This window comes from Castor canadensis, chromosome 2 (assembly GCF_047511655.1).
Source record: "Castor canadensis chromosome 2, mCasCan1.hap1v2, whole genome shotgun sequence".
Lineage (NCBI taxonomy): Eukaryota > Metazoa > Chordata > Mammalia > Rodentia > Castoridae > Castor > Castor canadensis.
The window spans coordinates 177,359,706-177,377,856 of record NC_133387.1 but is presented as its reverse complement, the minus strand read 5'-3'; the positions used below and the strand labels follow the sequence as shown (position 1 = coordinate 177,377,856).

The following is an 18,151-nucleotide window of genomic DNA, read 5'->3' as shown; positions in this document are numbered from 1 at the left end:
CCCCTTCCACTGGCGCAAACTTGCCTAGGAGACATTCGGCAGACCAAACAGGTGAGCACCAAGCATCATACGGTATTCCCCCATCCACTCCTGGGATAAACCAGCATAGCCTCCTGGGCAAACTGATGCCCCCCCACAAAAAAACCCCCAAAACTGAACAATAAACAGCAAACTGAGAACTAGCACACCGTGCAGAGGGTGGGAATGCTGAAAGTGCACTGGAGAAGGGGGAGGGGTAAGGAACTAATCTCCACTCGAACTATCCTCTACAAGGAGAACTAAAAATCCCTGAAGAAAGATCAAGTAGTAAAAATGGCTCTACTACCAAAAGCAATTTACATGTTTAATGCAATTCCCAATGACATTCATCACAGAGATTGAAAAATCTACTCTAAAGTTCATTTGGAAACATAAGAGACTGTGAATAGACAAGGCAATACTCAGCAAAAACAGCAATGCTGGAGGTTTCACAATACCTGACTTCCAAACAAAGAAATAGCAATAAAAACACCATGGTACTGGCACAAAAACAGACATGAAGACCAGGAGACTAGAATAGAGGACCTAGTTATGAATCCACACAGCTATGCCCACCTTATTTTTGACAAAGACACCAAAAACATACAATGGAGAAAAGACAGCCTTTTCAACAAATGTTGCAGGGAAAAGTGGTTATCTGCCTGTAAAAAACTGCAATTAGATCCATGTTTATCACCCTGTACTAGTATCAACTCAAAATGGATCAAGGACCTTAATATCCGAACCAAAACTCTGAAGTTAGTACAGGAAAGAGCAGGGAATACTCTGGGAGCAATAGGTATAGGCAAGGACTTCCCCAACAGAACCCCAGCAGCCCAGCAACTAAGAGAAAGAATAGACAACTGGGATTACATGAAATGTAAAAGCTTCTCACAACAAAAGAAATGGTCTCCAGACTGAAGAGACCACCCACAGAGTGGGAGAAAATATTTGCAAGCTATACATCAGAAAAAGGACAGACAACCAGAACATACAAGGAGCTCAAAAAACTAAACTCTCTCAAAATCAATGAACCAATAAAGAAATGGGCAACTGAACTAAACAGAACTTTTTCAAAAGAAGAAATTCAAATGGCCAAAAAACACATGAAAAAATGCTCACCACCTCTGGCCATAAAGGATATACAAATCAAAACCACACTAAGATTTCACCTCACCTCTGTTAAGGTGGATATCATCAAAAACACCACCAACAACAAATGTTGGTGAGGATGTGGGGAAAAAATACACTCATACACTACTGGTGGGAATGCAAGCTAGCACAACTCTGGAAAACAATATGGAGGCTTCTTAAAAAGCTAAACATAGATCTGCCATATGATCCAGCAATCCCACTCTTAGGGATGTTCCCAAGAGAATGCGACTCAGGTTATTCCAGAGGCACCTGCACACCCATGTTTATTGCAGCACTATTCACAATAGCCAACTTATAGAAACAGCTAAGATGCCCCACTACTGACAAATGGATTAAGAAAATGTGGTGTTTATACACAATGGAATTTTACCCAGCCATGGAGAAGAAAGAAATCTTATCATTCGAGAGTAAATGGATGGAACTGGAGAACATCATCTTAAGTGAATTTAGCCATGCTCCGAAAACCAAAAATCATATGTTCTCCCCCATATGCGGACATTAAATCTAAAACAATTGCAGTAATATTATTAGACTTGAGTCACACACTAAGGTGAGAACACATACAGGAGGAATAGGGAAAGGTAGGAAACCCAAAACTTGAAAGTGTTTGATGTTCCCACTGCAGAGGAGCTAATACAGTAACCTGAAAATGACAGAGGTCAATATGAGAAGGTGACTGGGAAGTAGTGAAGAGGTCTGGGAGCGCTGAATCAATTCGGGTTGTAATACACTTATGCATGGAAGCAAATGCTAGGAACCTCTCTGTATAGCTATCCTTATCTCAGCTAGCAAAAGTGCTATGTCTTTCACATTATTGCTTATGCCTACTCTTCAACAAAATAGGAGATAATGGCAGAACAAGTTCTGCCTGGAAGTGAGGAGGCTGTTGGGGGGGGAGAAGGATAGAGTAGGGGGTGTTGGGGAGAAATGCATGCACAATGAATTGGGGCCCAAACAATGCATGCACATATGAATAAATGAGCAAAAAATTAGGGGGATTAATAGAGGGTTGGATTTGATTAGATTACATTGCATGTATGTATGGAAATACCAGCCTAAATCCCCCTTGTACAACTAACAAATTCTAATAAAGAGTGCAAAAATTTATAAAATAGATCCAAGAGTAGAAAGTTCCTGAGAAAAAACTACAAAGGAGACTGGAGCTTAAGAATTGAAATTTAGATAAGAAAAAAAAATCATAGGAAGTAAGAATAATATTTTCCATGATCAGTGATTTTTTTATAACTGGTGTTACAGAAGAAAGCAAAAATGTAATCATCAAATGAAAACAGTTTGTCAATAATAAGCTGAGTTTATGTATTTGAGTTTATTTTAGGGAAATACAATTGTAAGGTGTACAAAAATGAGTAACAAAGTCAATATGACTATAAAACTCTCTGGAAAATATCTGTAGAGGTTCAGGCTGTCCATCAGTTTTGTACCTCCAGAGATCACACTAGAGTCTGGAATAGTCATTCAGAACCTGCAGCTGAAGCAGAAACTTCATGTTACAATGCTACAATTTTCCATGCTGGCAAGATCAATGTTTTATTAGGAGTTAAGGAGATGATTTGAGGACTAGTAACAGGCTTTGTTGTGCATTGATTTGTTTATCATAGAGCAAATAAGAATCAGGGAGAGAATGCTTTTGGGTTAGGTTCAAAGTCACAAAGGGCAACACAAAGACCTACATGTTCCAAGTTAAGGATGTTTTTACTTCATTCTGGAGTTCTGTGATTCAAATGAGTGAGTACTTCATTATATGTTTTTCTTTTTTCTTTTTTTCATTATATGTTTTTATATCTAGAAAGAGCTTTGGGTATATTGTGGGTGCATCTTAGGACACTTCACCTATTTCACACAACAGGCAATGGACAACAAATTTCCTCTAACTTTAGTTGCATTGGGTTAACTAATAGCCACATATTTGAGCCAATTTGTTTTATCAGAATTTAAATCTGTGGGTACCTACAAGTAATTTTATTTTACATGAATGCTTTAGGGAAATATTGCTTTATGCAAATGGTGTATACTTACAGGACTTCTGTGAGGAATAAAATTGTTACTCCTAATTGATCTACATTTTCACTCTTGTGATCTGAGATAAATCTGCATAGTTAGATTCATGACAATATTGTCCATCTAGTAACTCTAGTGTAGCTTACTAGCACTGAAAATTCAAATAAAAACTTGGAACTTACAAAGAAGTCATTCCTCTTCTGATCAACTCTAAAGTTTGCTTCATGTCCCAGGTCCATCTCCAATTCCCTATGTGACCTTTGGAAGGACACTGCACTTTTACTCCTCTGTGAAAAGACAGATTTGGGATGAGGAATTTCAAGGTCCATTATCTAGTTCTAAGGTTGAATTATACTGGAAAGGCAATAACAAGATTCCCTTCCAACCCCATATCTTGATCTATGTCTTCTGAGTCAGGGAATACTTTGACTAATTTTTTTGTATGTCTTGAACTCCAAGGAGATGAAACAGTATTCTTTGGGGGTCATGAGATCTAGGGAAGACTCAAATATGAAATTCTCCTGGGAAGAAGAAACACAAATTTCATTTACACTTAAAATCGTGACACATGCAGAATGTTTATATTTCCATTGTATGTACTTGAACTTTAGACTTTACTTTTCAGAGAGAAAAGTTTATGTGAAATGTGGGACTGTTTCCCATCTTTTTCTGCTTTTGTAATACCACAAAACAGTTGTGCAGCAGTTTGCTGAGGAGGTTCTCATTAACTTAAATGAATAAAGTCTCTCTCCTAATCTCTGAGCTACAAAAACAGCATAGTGACTCTGACTTTCAGATTTTTAGCATATTATATTATAATTAGAGTCAATTAAGATCTATTCTTCTGGAATAATGAATAAATATGCTAGTGCAGTAATGCTGGGCCAGTTGTATTATGAAAGGTGCTCTGTTACTCAAATAAGTGGTGATTTTATTACATGATTTTATTTCTAGGAAGAGCCTTCAGATATATTATACATATATGATAAATTACCAATGCAATATTGAAGAAGAAGAGAAGAACAATTACAGGAATGATAATATCATACTTCAAGGTTAATATAAACAAATAGTCTGTTGTTGAGACTTTTGTTTCTATATCAAAATACCTAAAGGAAGGGATTTATTTTGACTCATAATTTCAGGTTTCAGTCCACAGTCCTTGTCTCTGGTGATTATAGACCCGTGGTGAGGGAAAACATCATGGTGGTTGATGCATGTGGCAGACGCCACTCATCTGATGGCAGAAAGAAAGGAAGGAACTAGGAGCAAGGAATAATCAACAAGGGCACAGTGACCTACTTCTTCTACCAATGCCCCCATTCTTAGGTGTCCATCATCATCCAAAACTAGCACCAACAGTGGGAATGGTATTCAATACATGAGCCTCTGGGGGACATTTCATATTCAAACCATAGTATTCCACCCCTGGTCTCCAAAGGCTCGTGACTATCTCATCATTAAATTCATTACTTCATCACCAAGAATGCCCCAAATATCAGCAATTCAAACATTCTTCAAAAATTCAGTCTCTTCAAGGCAAACTCTTAGCCATGAGCCCCTGTAAAATCAAAATACAAGATACATATTTCCAAAAAACAATGGCACAGGGTAAACAGTTCCATTCCCAAAGGGAGGAATAGGATGAAAAGGAGGAATCAGATTAAAGCAAGACCTAACTCCAACAGGGCAAATATTAAACTCTGTAGCTTCCCATGGCATGAGTTCCAAAGCAGTTGGGCAGATATATTATATGGCCTTATTCTCTGGCCCTATAGTTTCTCTCTTTGGCTAGCCCCACACATTACTTGCAGTTTTCTTCAGCAGATGTTCCACATTCTTGACCTCTTGAACATCCTGTGTTTTCCTTTATAGCTTAGGCTTCACTTTTATAGCTCATATTTTGCCCTCTCAGGGCCTGCCTGCAGGCATTCTGATGCTGTCACGTGTTGCTTGGATGTGTGTGTATGTGTGACATGGTTTCCTTTGAAATCTAGGTGGAAGTCTCAATGACTCTGTAATGCAACTCTTCTGTTTTGTATACCTGAAAACTAAGCATCATATGGATTATGCCAAGGCCTACCACCAGCTCATGTGGAAACCAGGGACCCTTGGACCATAGCTGCCTTGGACTATGAGCTCCAGGGTGGTTGAGCATAGTTGAAATAAATCCTGGGGAAGTAATTTCCTATGTAGTCCTGTGCTACCATAGTGCCCCAGTGTTCTCATACCAAGGGAAAGACTTTGAAATGAGTTACTTTTTCATATCCTAGAGCTCTCTATCAGAGTGGGGTCTAGCAAATTGTTGACCTGCCCTCAATGCATCTTTCCTGTTGTTTCTTATGCAAAGTACTTTGGTTCTTTTTAATGGCACCAATGTCTTCAAAAACTTCCTTAGCCCCAACTTTTCTCTTTCTTTTCTGAACAATCTGCAAGTCTTTCAAAACTTTCTGCTTGTTCTTTGCTTCAGATTCTTTTGTAAATGAAAGGCAGCTTGCAACAGCTATGCCACATTCTGAAATCTGGGATGCCCTGAAATTTCTTCCACTAGTTTGGTTAGTCCATCACCTTTAATGTCAGCCTCCTCAAAGTCTCAGGACATGGACAAAATGTAAACCAGTTCTTTGTCAGAATGTAACACGAATGGGCTCTAATCCACTTTCCAATAGAGTCCTTGTTTCTACATAAAACCATGAGCCCAGTCCTTACTTTCCTTATTCCTATCAGCATTCTATTCTTCTGAGCTCCCACCTGAATTGCCTATTATGCTCTGTTTATAGCATTCTATTCTTGTCTAGCCAACATCTTCCACCTGTACCAAATTCCTCCAATAATTAGACATTCAGGTAGTCACAGTAATGACCCACTTTTAAGGAACCACTTCTTTGTATTAGCTACTTTTGCATTGCAGTGATGAAATTCCTGATGGAAACAAATCAAGGGAGGGAAGATTTATTTCAGTTTAGGTTTTCAGAGATTTCAGTCCATCATGGCAGGAAGGTATATGGTTGAGCACAACAGTTTACTTCATGTTAGATAGGAAGCAGAGAGAGAGAGGATGGGTGCACTCACTGGCTTTCCCCTTTTTCCCCTTTTTTCCTTTTATTCCATCTGGGTCACTAGTCTATGCGATGGTCTTTCCTCCCTGCAGAGCAGGTCATCACCCTTAGTTAATCTCTGGACACGCCCTCTCATACACCCAAAGCTGAGCTTTCATATTCTCATATGTGCTTCTCAATATAATCAAATTGACAATTGAAATTAACCATCACAATTACCGATTCAATAGTTGGAGGCAAGCAAGATGTCCTCAACAGGTGAATAGATAAACAATCTGTAGTACATCCACACCATGGAATATTATTCAAAGATTTTAAAGGATGAGTTATCAAACCCCAAACAAACATAGAGGAAACTTAAAACATATTTCCAAGTGAAAAAAGCCAGCTGAGAAAAATCCTACATAAAGTATTTGATTCCTGCTATTTGATACTTGGAAAAAATAAATCTAGGAAGACAGTAAAAGATCAGTGGTTCTCAGAGACTTGGGTGGAGAGAATAATGGATGAATAGGTGAAGCCAAAGGCAAAAATGAACTGATTTTTATGATACTATAATGATGAAGTCACATCAATAAACACTTGTTAAAACTTCCAGAATGCACAACGCAAAAAGGTCTCATGCCTATAATGGGCTTTAATTAGTAATAGTGTAACCATATTACCTCGCCAGTTTTTATAAACATATCACATTAATGAAGCTATTAATAATGGGGAAACTATTCTGGGTAGGATAGAAGAAAGAGTACATGAAAACTCTTTACTCTTTGCTTAATTTTTTCATTCTAAAAGTGCTCTGATATACAAAATCTACTCAAAAACATCTCTCTTTCCTTTTCTCCTTGACCTGGAGGCTTTATTTTTCCATTTACTAGGTACACTAAAAATATTTGAAGAGTAAGTATTCCATAAATCAATTCATCTTGTTTGTTTCAATTCCATGAGGCCTTTTTTTTTTAAATGCTGTCCTTAACATTCACTGTGGTAAACAAGAATTGTGTGTTATTGCATATGCAACAGAACTAATTTCCTGGCTCAATGATTCACTAAGCAAAACAAACTACAGCAAAGATAATTACTTCCTCACAGAGCAATTTCAATTAAAATTAGTGAAGTAGAGTGTACCATCCTGTTCTCTGTTCTCTACATTCCTGATGTACTGTACAGAGCTTGGGGGACTTCTCTGCAGCATATCATTTCTGTGGACAAAATGATTATTTGCATTTTTTATAATCACTTAACTTTTTATAAAAATAATTTATTATAATTTCAAATACATCAAACAAGTAAAAGAAAAGAGCAATAAGCCTTTTGTGAACAATAAGCCTATGTGTGAACATACACACATATACACATATGAAAACTTATCACAAGGTAAAATGTCAACTATCACATAGTAATCATATATAGACAGACAAATATATTCACAGATAGATACATGGAAGGTTCACTAAAAGTAATTTTGTTATAATTTGGACCTGTTGTGCCCCTCAAAGGGTGATGAGTTGAAACCCTGCCCAATAACTCAGGTTACACTGAGGTGATAAAAACTTTAAGAGGTTGACCTTAGTGAAAGGTCTTCAAGTCTTTGGGGTTGTGTCTTTAAAAGAGATGTGGGACCCTGTTCTCTTTCTTTTTTTCACTTCCTAGAGATGTGATCAGTTTTGCTCCATTATGCACTTGCTGCCATGATGTGCCGTCTTCCTTTTGGCACAAGGCAATTTGACCAACTGATCATGGACTGAAACCTCCAAATCCTTAAGCTGAAATAAACACTTTATTTTTACAAGTTGATTATATCAGGTATTTATTGCAGTAATGGAAAGCTGATTAACACAATAGCCCTTCATAATTAAAAATATTATAAAGTTATCCTAGAGAAAGAAAAGGGATTGTTTTCAGGACTCTCACCCATATCAAAATCTGTAGATGCTTAAGTCCCTTAGATGAAGAGGCCTTGTGTTTGTGAATTACCTATGTGTCATCTTCCCGTAGACTTTAAATTTTGTCTAGATTACTGACAATCTCAAAACAATGTAAATCTTACATGAAGAGTTGTTATGCCATATTGTTCATGTAATACTAAGAGAAAAATATGGATGTGTTTAGAAACAAGGTTTCTTTCTAAATACTTTGCATCCATAGTTGGTCAAGTCTGCAACTGAGGAATTTTTTAGAGGGCTGATTGTAAAAGTTTTCATTATCATACAAGAAACAAAATAACCCCAAACAGAAGAATTGCTAAATAATTTAAGTGCAAGAAACTTACAGGCATTTCTCATAAGATGTATATTCCTGGTGTTATGAGAGATATTCCAGTTTCTGGTCTCTGTTGAGCAAGATGCCTATTGTTTCTTTTGAAAGGAGGAGGCACTCTTGTGTCTGTTCTACACATTCTTTTTGTTATTGTTGTTGTTTGTTTTTATTTTGGTTGGGGATACTGGGGTTTGAACTCAGGGCCTTGTGCTAACTCTACCATTTGAGTCACTCCACCAGCCCTGTCCAACACCTTCTTGTCTATAAAGCCCAAACTTGTGGTTTCTTTTATTTTGTTCTCTTCACTTCTTCCTGTCCTTCCTTCTCTCTTGTACAATGCCAAGAGTCAGCATGTGGTATCTTCTTACACGCTCATTCTTAATTCAGTCAGCCTACACAGCTCCTTCATTGGTCCTCATAGAATACTTTGTGAATTCACATGGAATTCACTTCCAGATTATCTAAGGATTGTTTGTTCTCCCCTTTGAGATATAACTTTCCTGGCAGTTTTTGTATATTAGGTGTTATTGGTGAGTCCATTCTTGAAACTTTCCCCTTCTTTCTATTTTAGAGACTACAAAGATTACAAGAGATCAGATAATAAGAAGAATTTACACACCATATTCATGTAAGGCTTTCTTTAAAGGCAAAGGAGAAAGAAAGTGCAAGCAAGTAATCAGGAGACCAAGAGAGTTCTAGAGTCTCTCTTATTCACACCCAAAATAATTTGGGTGGTGAATCTCATTTTAAACACAAATTTTTTCTTCCACCACGTTGTTTTCAATATACAGTAAATACAGTAATAAAAAAGGGAAGTAAAGTCCCAAGTCCCTGCTTTTGTGGAGTTTACGTCTAAAAAGAACGAAAGAAAATAAAACCAATTCATAAGAAAGTGTATAGTAGTGATACATGCTATTATGGAAAGAAAATAGGATGCTATGACTCTGTGAGGCCACTGAGGTGGTCATGAAAGTCTTTTCTCTAGAGGTGACACTTTATATGGCATCTCAGTATCAAGATGGTATGGGCATGTGAGTTTTCTGGGCTACAATAAGAAGGGAAATGGCTGACACAAAAGCAGGGACACTTTTAATGAGTCTGGGGGTGGGGAGTAGGTTTGGGAGGTTAGACCACCGTGACTGAGAGAATGTTACCAAGTAAGAACAGAAAAATTGATAGTGGCACATCCAGGGGTCCATAAGAAAAAATAAAATGCTAATTTTGAATTTTATTTGAAAATATATCAACAGCAAGGCGGTGATTTACATGGGGAGAATTACTGGCTTTGACCACAGAAATTCTGGGTTTGCACCCTAATTTCATTATTTACTAAGTTTATTGCCTTGGATAAAGTGTGAACCTTTCTGAGTCTTAGGTTGTGTCATTAAGAAAATGTAAGTCAGGTTACAATAAAGGCAGTGCACACCCATGTTCATTGTAGCTTTATTCACAATAGCTAAACTATAGAAACAGCCAAGATGCTCCTTTGCTGATGAATGTACTAAGGAAATGTGGTATTTATATACAATGAAATTTTATTCAGCCACAAAGAAGAATGAAATTCTTTTGTTTGCAGGAAAAATGGATGGAACTGGAGAACATCATCTTAAGTGAAGTTAGCCAGATTCAAAATGCCAAAAGAGCATGTTTTCTCTCATAAGACCTAACACAAATACAGCAAGACTGTGAAAAAATAGGTCATGCTAAGGGGAGGTCACATATGAGAGGGAGAGGGTAAAAGAAGGAAGTTAAGAAGGGGAATATGGTTGATGTATTTGCTATACAAGAATGAATATTATGAAATATGAAAAATTTGAATTTTAAACATGTTGATATCATCATAATAAGGGGACTAAGGTTGAAAGAAGAAAAATAGAGGAGATGAACTAATTTGGGTTATAATACATATATACATGGAAATGTCACAAGGAAACTCCCTGTGTAGCTATCTTTTTTTTCTTCATTTTTCTTTTATTATTCATATGTGCATACAAGGCTTGGTTCATTTCTCCCCCTTGCCCCCACCCCCTCCCTTGCCACCCACTCCGCCCCCTCCCCCTCCCCCCCCACAATACCCAGCAGAAACTATTTTGCCCTTATTTCTAATTTTGTTGTAGAGAGAGTATAAGCAATAATAGGAAGGAACAAGGGGTTTTGCTGGTTGAGATAAGGATAGCAATACAGAGCATTGACTCACATTGATTTCCTGTGCGTAGGTGTTAACTTCTAGGTTAATTCTTTTTGATCTAACCTTTTCTCTAGTACCTGTTCCCCTTTTCCTATTGGCCTCAGTTGCTTTAAGGTATCTGCTTTAGTTTCTCTGCATTAAGGGCAACAATTGCTAGCTAGTTTTTTAGGTGTCTTACCTATCCTCACCCCTTCCTTGTGTGCTCTCGCTTTTATCATGTGCTCATAGTCCAATCCCCTTGTTGTGTTTGCCCTTGATCTAATGTCCACATATGGGGAGAACATACCATTTTTGGTCTTTTGGGCCAGGCTAACCTCACTCAGAATGATGTTCTCCAATTCCATCCATTTACCAGCGAATGATAACATTTCGTTCTTCTTCATGGCTGCATTAAATTCCATTGTGTATAGATACCACATTTTCTTAATCCATTCGTCAGTGCTGGGGCATCTTGGCTGTTTCCATAACTTGGCTATTGTGAATAGTGCCGCAATAAACATGGATGTGCAGGTGCCTCTGGAGTAACAGTCTTTTGGGTATATCCCCAAGAGTGGTATTGCTGGATCAAATGGTAGATCGATGTCCAGCTTTTTAAGTAGCCTCCAAATTTTTTTCCAGAGTGGTTGTACTAGTCTACATTCCCACCAACAGTGTAAGAGGGTTCCTTTTTCCCCGCATCCTCGCCAACACCTGTTGTTGGTGGTGTTGCTCTGTGTAGTTATCTTAAACAAGCCAAAATGTCATTTGTTTTTCTTTTACAAAACTGGAGAACAAGAGAGCGGAGCAGGTTCTATCTGGGGGTTGGAAGGGTTAGTATTAGTGGAAGGGGGGGAACAGGTGGGGAAAGAGTGTAGGAGAGTGATTGTACTACAGATACTGTGTTCACACATATGTAAATGGAAAAATAGTAACTGTTGAAGGTATTCTGGGAATGGAATGGGGGAGGATAAAGGAGAATAATGGAGGGTGTGAATTCAAATATGGTATATTTGATATGATGTAAGAACTTTTGTAAATGCTACAATGTACTGCCAATCCAACACGACAATAAAAAAAAAAAATCCAAACACAGAAAAAGTTTTGGATAAAAATGAAAGGATGAATGTAAATCAAAAAGAAAAGCAGAAATTTATATATAATATATAATTTCACTTGCATTCATTTCCTGATATTTAAAAAGTTAATCATTATTTATTTACAGTAAAGTTCAGACATTTTATTTAAGATTGAGTGGAAGTCAGCTTAAAGAGTTACTGAATTGAAAAGAACAAGTACAAACTTTCTGCTGTGATGAACATTTTCTATATCTTTCTTTTGAGTTTGTTACATGGGTTTTCACATTTGTCAAAACTTCCTGACTGATATATTTAAAAAGGATAAAATGAATGTGTTTTGTCATATGTAAATCATACTTCCACTAAGTTAATAAAGAAATATGTCATGATTTCTTACAACTCAATAACAAACATTTGAAATAGCCAATTAAAAAAATTTTTTAAAAAAGTAAATGATAGTTTGGGTTAAGTATAATCCACTGAAGAAACAAATTATTTTTCTAGAATTTTTGTGGGTTTTGATAATATCAGGCTTAATTAATAAATGAGATAGGAAGTTTTCTGAAGTGTATATTCACAGAATAGAAACATGCATTCATATAATTTAATGGAGCAAAATTAAATGTTTTATAAGTATTCCTCCAATCCTTTACTAGTGCAAAATAATCAAGTCATAATCAATGTAATAGTAAAATTGCTTGAGGAACAGAGTCCAAGGAATAGGTTTAAATCCATTCCTCATCCTTCAATATTAGCTGAGCTCTTGTGTAAGCTCCTTATTCTGAATTTCCCCACTAACATACTAAGAGAAAGAGAGCAAGAACAGGAGACAGAAGAGAGACAGACAGGCAAACTTAATCAAGGGGCTTTTATAGGATGGCACCAGTTCATTTGTACAAAGTTGGTGCTTAATGAGTTCTGATTAATTTTCCTGAAACTCAATTGTTGTTACATAATTTTTACTTATTTCCTCTTTGATTCTGTACACATCTTGTACATGAAGCCAGAGAAAAACCTTTGAACAAGTATAAAAACTACAGGAACCAGAGCCCAGACAGGAGTTTTTCCAGAAGAGTTAAATATATCTATCTAAGACTTTAGCTGTGTGTATCCTCTGTATGCATTTTAGTTTTACTTAAAATTTTTATCCATAGAAGAACACTTATTTATTCATCCAGTAAGTATGATTTGAAGAACTGTGCATCAATTTTTGCTCTAGGACATGGCAATATTTTCGCTGAGCTTACATTGTAGATGAGTGACAGACAGTAGCAAACCACTGTCAGATTGATTGTTCAGTTACAGTTTGAGTGAGTGTTAGGAAGGATCTATCCATATGCTAGAAAGCCTTAATCTGTTTTGTTGTGAGAAATCTCAAAATAAAAAGAGATCTTGTGCAGTTGAAACTATATCCCAGAGATACATGGAAAATTGCCAAATTTTATAGGGCCATTTTGGGGTATATTGGTCAAGATTTCCTAAATTCCAATACAATAATTTTCTTCTTATTCCTTTCATATTGAAAAACCAACATGCTATGGGGGGTACACATTATTTCAACTTTAGCTCTTCCTGCTTTTTTTAACACTGGCCCGTCTTTTTGTTTATAACTTAGTTTTGGTCCCAATAGAATCGAAGGAGAAGGGCTTTGTGCTAAATGTGAAAGGTACTAGATAATATATTTCCTTCAGAATATATTCTGAATGTTTGAGTATAATTGGGACTGTCTTCAGCCATGATCCACTCACTTTCCTGTTTTCTTAGTGCTATTTAATTTCCTTCTTAAAGTACAGGATCTTTTTTCTTTATTTCTTGAACAAATAATTTTTTCAATAATATGTGCTTGTATACAAATAAAATACATAGCACATGTTGTTTCTAAAATGGAATTCTTGTGGTAAGGAAGACATAACCATCAACATAGATTTAATGTATATTCACCCAAACTGACTTCTCCCACAATATTCCTTATCTTTTGAAACTCCATCACTCTAGTTGCTAAGGCAAACACATATTGGCATGATTTTTCATTATGCTCCTTGCTTGCAGTCGACAACAACTATATCAGTAAATGTTAAGTCTTGATCCTCAAGATATATCCAGAATTCTGCCTCTTCTCAATGCCTTTGCTATATTCATACTGGTCCACGTTACTTTCAACTTTGACTGGATTTGTGTAATAGTTTCTTAGTTTATCTCCCTGATTAATAGCCTACAAGCAGACAGGGGATTGTTTCCTACTCTATGAACAATGATGACCTAGAGGAAAGTGGTAAAAATAGAACACTGATCATCCATGTATTCTTATATGGATTTTCCAGTTAACATTTTGGCTTCACTGGTCTCTTTCCCCACACTACACTGCACATGTGCACGTGTGCGTGCACACACACACACACACACACACACACACACTTCCTTATTTCACATAAGTTGTATCATTTGATGTGTGATTACACATCATCACACTTCATCCTAAAATACTCATCACCTGTCTTGCCTGCAACCTACAATATTAACATTTAAGGTTTAAAAGTAAAAGTCAAAGGAGGAAGTGGGTAAAAAATAACAAAGGCACAATCTTGCCTAAAGGTTTGGGGAAATTCTTCCACTTATTACTGACAGGATGGGATCCACACTGCCACAGCAATGCCTATCCTAAAAATCACAAGAGATACATGGCACCCCCACTGGCTTGCAGCATGATTCCTGCAGCCAGAGGAGCTATTCATGTGGTGCCCATTACTTTTATCTGTTTACCTTGGGTATATAATAAAAACACTAGAGGTTAAAGTTTGTCATTCTAACACCAGGCAACATGCCTCTGTTAATGCATCATTTTTCACATACAGAGTATCCCACCATTCAGAAATTTTTGGGGGGTAATTTAACATCATTGGTTCTAAGGCTATAGATAAGAAGATTAAGCATGGGGATCACTGTGATATAAAACACACAGGCCACCTTCTCCTGGGTTGTATCACTGGTAGATGTTTTAAAATACGTGAAGACAATGGAGCCATAGAAGACCCCAACAGTTGCAAGACGGGAGCTGGAGGTACTAAATGCTTTGGACCTGCCATCAGCCGTGCATATATGCAGGATGCTGACAAGGATGCAGGCATAAGAGATAAAGATGACTAAGGCACATGCAAATACGTTGACTCTAACCAGAATCATCACCAAGAGCTCCTTGGTATAGTCTCTTGAGCAAGATGTATTCAGAAGAGGGAGGATGTCACAGAAGTAATGGTGAATGACATTAACTCTACAGAAAGAACAAGTAGATATGCAGCTGGTGTGAACCAAGGCCCCAAAGGCCCTCACTGCATAAATACTGGTGACCAGTAGCAAACATACTCTGTGGGACATGGTGACATTGTAGAGCAAGGGGCTGCAGATGGCAACATAACGATCATACGCCATGGCTGTCAGCATGTAGGAGTCATCAATACCAAAGAAGCAGAAGAAAAAGAGCTGGGTCATGCACTCAGGAAAAGATGTGAAATTCTCCTCTGATACAAAGTTCACCAACATCTTGGGGATTATGACAGAGGAGTAGCAAAGATCTATGAAGGACAAGTTTCTGAGAAAGTAATACATAGAAGTGTGAAGCTGAGAGCTGATCTTGATTAAAAGGACCAATCCCAAATTTCCCATCAAGGAGACTACATAGATAATATAAACAGGAAGAAGAGTGGGAGCTGGAGTCCTGGCTGGTCTGTTAACCCCACAAGGACAAAGACTGTTCCTGAAGAATGATTTCCTGTGTCCATTCTTCCTGTGATAGGTTCAGTAATTCAAGGGAGAATTTCCCTTTAGACAAACATTGTCATCTGATGATTTTAGTGATTAGAGATCTGAGGAAAGACATAATTTGCAACTGAACCAGAATTTTTAGATTCTTAACAGAATAAAATCTGATTTTCATTAAATTCTTATCAAGATAGTGATACTTCATTTGGCTTTAGTTTGTTACATTTACAGTTGAAATTTATTTGACTTTGGTTTTTATTATTTCCATGTGCACATTTAGAGGTGAAACTCATTTTGACTCTACAAGTGGAGCTCTAGTTTTTCCTATAAAAGAAATGTACTCTGCTGTTATTCAGTTATCTTTAGAATGTATCTGTACAGTCTCTGCTTATTTACAGTTTTCTGTCTGCGACAAGTTTTGTTTTTCTCTGATACCTTTAAATTTGACTCCTCCCTTATTGATGATACTTAAATATCCCTTCTAATTTCACTGTCTTTATTTAGTTGATTTAGCCCCTGACTCTAACAATTGGTTTTGTTCTTTTCCAAGCTTTCCATCATTCTTTGGAGTCACTGGTCTTGAGTTTACATTTCATTGGTTCTGCTTCTGCATCAGGAAATGTGAGGGGAATGGAGCAATCATGGAGAGGGTGGGAAAGAGGTGATGCTAGCAGGGAGCTATTGTCATGACCAAAGGAAACTTAGGAAAAAGAAAGGAAAGTAATATCAAAAGTTTGCTCAGAGTTACTGAGACTTTTCATGTGTCAGGCATAACCTGAGACTTGATTAAATTTTCAAAACAATCCCTAGGAGAGAGAGTCATTACCTCCTTAGAGATTGAGAGAAACAGAGAAAGAGATGAAGAGATTAAGTTCTTGCTCTAAGTCACAAAGCTTGAAGGTAATATTATTTTACAATTTCATACATGTATTTTTGTAAATTTTCCAAGGTCATGTAGTAAGTGTGATAACTAGGACTTGTTTCTTTATTTAAAAACAGTGCCTTATAAAACAGCCTTTTTTGGGGGGGGTTCTAAATCTGAACACAGCAAGGTATTTTCTGCTCAGCTTTAGTTATTATGTTATTATTATTTCTAAACCACTGCTTCTAATAGTTTTTAAGTAGTTTTTGATAAGCATTGAAATAATTTTGGCCTCATTTTATGTAAAATTGGATTGTCACTTTAATATCCTTAAGACAAAAGAAACAGAAATGTAAGAAATGCAGGTGCACTCTCACATGTACAGAAATTATAGGAACACCCTTCAGTTCCCGTAATACAACTTGTTATAAAACAACAACAAAGCAACTGAGAATGCAAACTTTTCCTTCAACCCTTCAGTTTTAAAGCATGTTGTGAAATAAAAATATTTCCTCTTTGAAGAGAAGTAAAACACCAAGAAAATAGTCTTCTGGTTACAATGATTTAAATGAAGCATGATTGAGTGTACCAAGAAGATGTGGGTGTCAGTGAAACATTGTAACAAGTACACAGAATGTCTATGAAAAATAACATTCAGATATTATGTGGTAAACTCACTAACATTTCCAAACATAGTTCTGTCTGCTCAAACCAGGCTTACCAGAATTTCACAGATTTCCCTCTTTTCTCTGTAATTTTGTTATTTCTGTGCTTATTCCCATTTCTATTATAAGATAATACTCCACTTTATCTCAAACTGTTTAAAAAGTTTTATTTTCCAAGTAACCTTTCTTTTCTGTGCAAATTCTTTTGCTTTGACTTCTTCCTCTCCCAAAGCCGCTTTTAACTCTTTGAAAGCAGCTATGGTATAATTTATTATGCTAAAGTTGTGCTTTAGTGTGGTGATTAAAAGCTCAGGTTTTAAAGTCACATGGAACTGAATTCATTTTCAAGCATGGTCACCTCCTAGAGGTTCTTTTCCCTGCATAAACTCCAGTTTATTCATCTATAAGAGAAAAATAATTTCTATCCCTTGCCACTTTTGTAACAGCTAGTTCATTTATTCATCTAAGTCTCTATTGGGAGTCAGTCCTCTGTCCTAAAGGTACAAATTGTGTGAGTCAAGTTTCTGTTTTCCCAAAGCCCACATTATAATAAGAGAGATAAATAAAACCAACAAACAAATGTAGAATTTAGTCAAAAAGTGGTAAATATTATACATAAAACAGGGCAACTGAAGGGCACAGGTTTGTAACTAGGGAGGGAAGTTGAGAGAGGACTCTGAAGAGGTGATATTTGAGCCATGTTCTGAACAAATTGAAGGAGGCAGCCATGGAAATAGCTGCAGGAAAGACTGTTTCAAAAGAGGGAACATCAAATTCAATTGCTTGAAAAACACTTTGTCTACCTTATTATGCTTATGTCTTCTCTTCAACAAAATCAGAGATAAGGGCAGAACAAGTTCTGCCTGGAAGCAAGGGGGGAAGGGTGAGAGGGCAAGGGAGAGGGATAAGTGGGAGAAATGACCCAAACAATGTATGCATATGTGAATTAATGAATAATAAAAGGAAAGAAAGAAAGAAAAAAGCATAGTTAGAAGAAATAAACTCTAGCATTCCAATTGCAGTGGGGTGACTATAGTTCACAGTAATTACACATGAATAAATACAAAAGAGGACATTGAAAACTTCAAATGCAAAGAAATGATAAGAAGATAAAAACA

General features: G+C 36.8%; 1 pseudogene; it reads right to left on the bottom strand.

Moving 5' to 3' along the window:
* Positions 1 to 14,615: 14,615 nt before the first annotated feature.
* On the bottom strand, positions 14,616 to 15,526 carry LOC109678193 (olfactory receptor 8D2-like; annotated as a pseudogene).
* Positions 15,527 to 18,151: the final 2,625 nt, after the last annotated feature.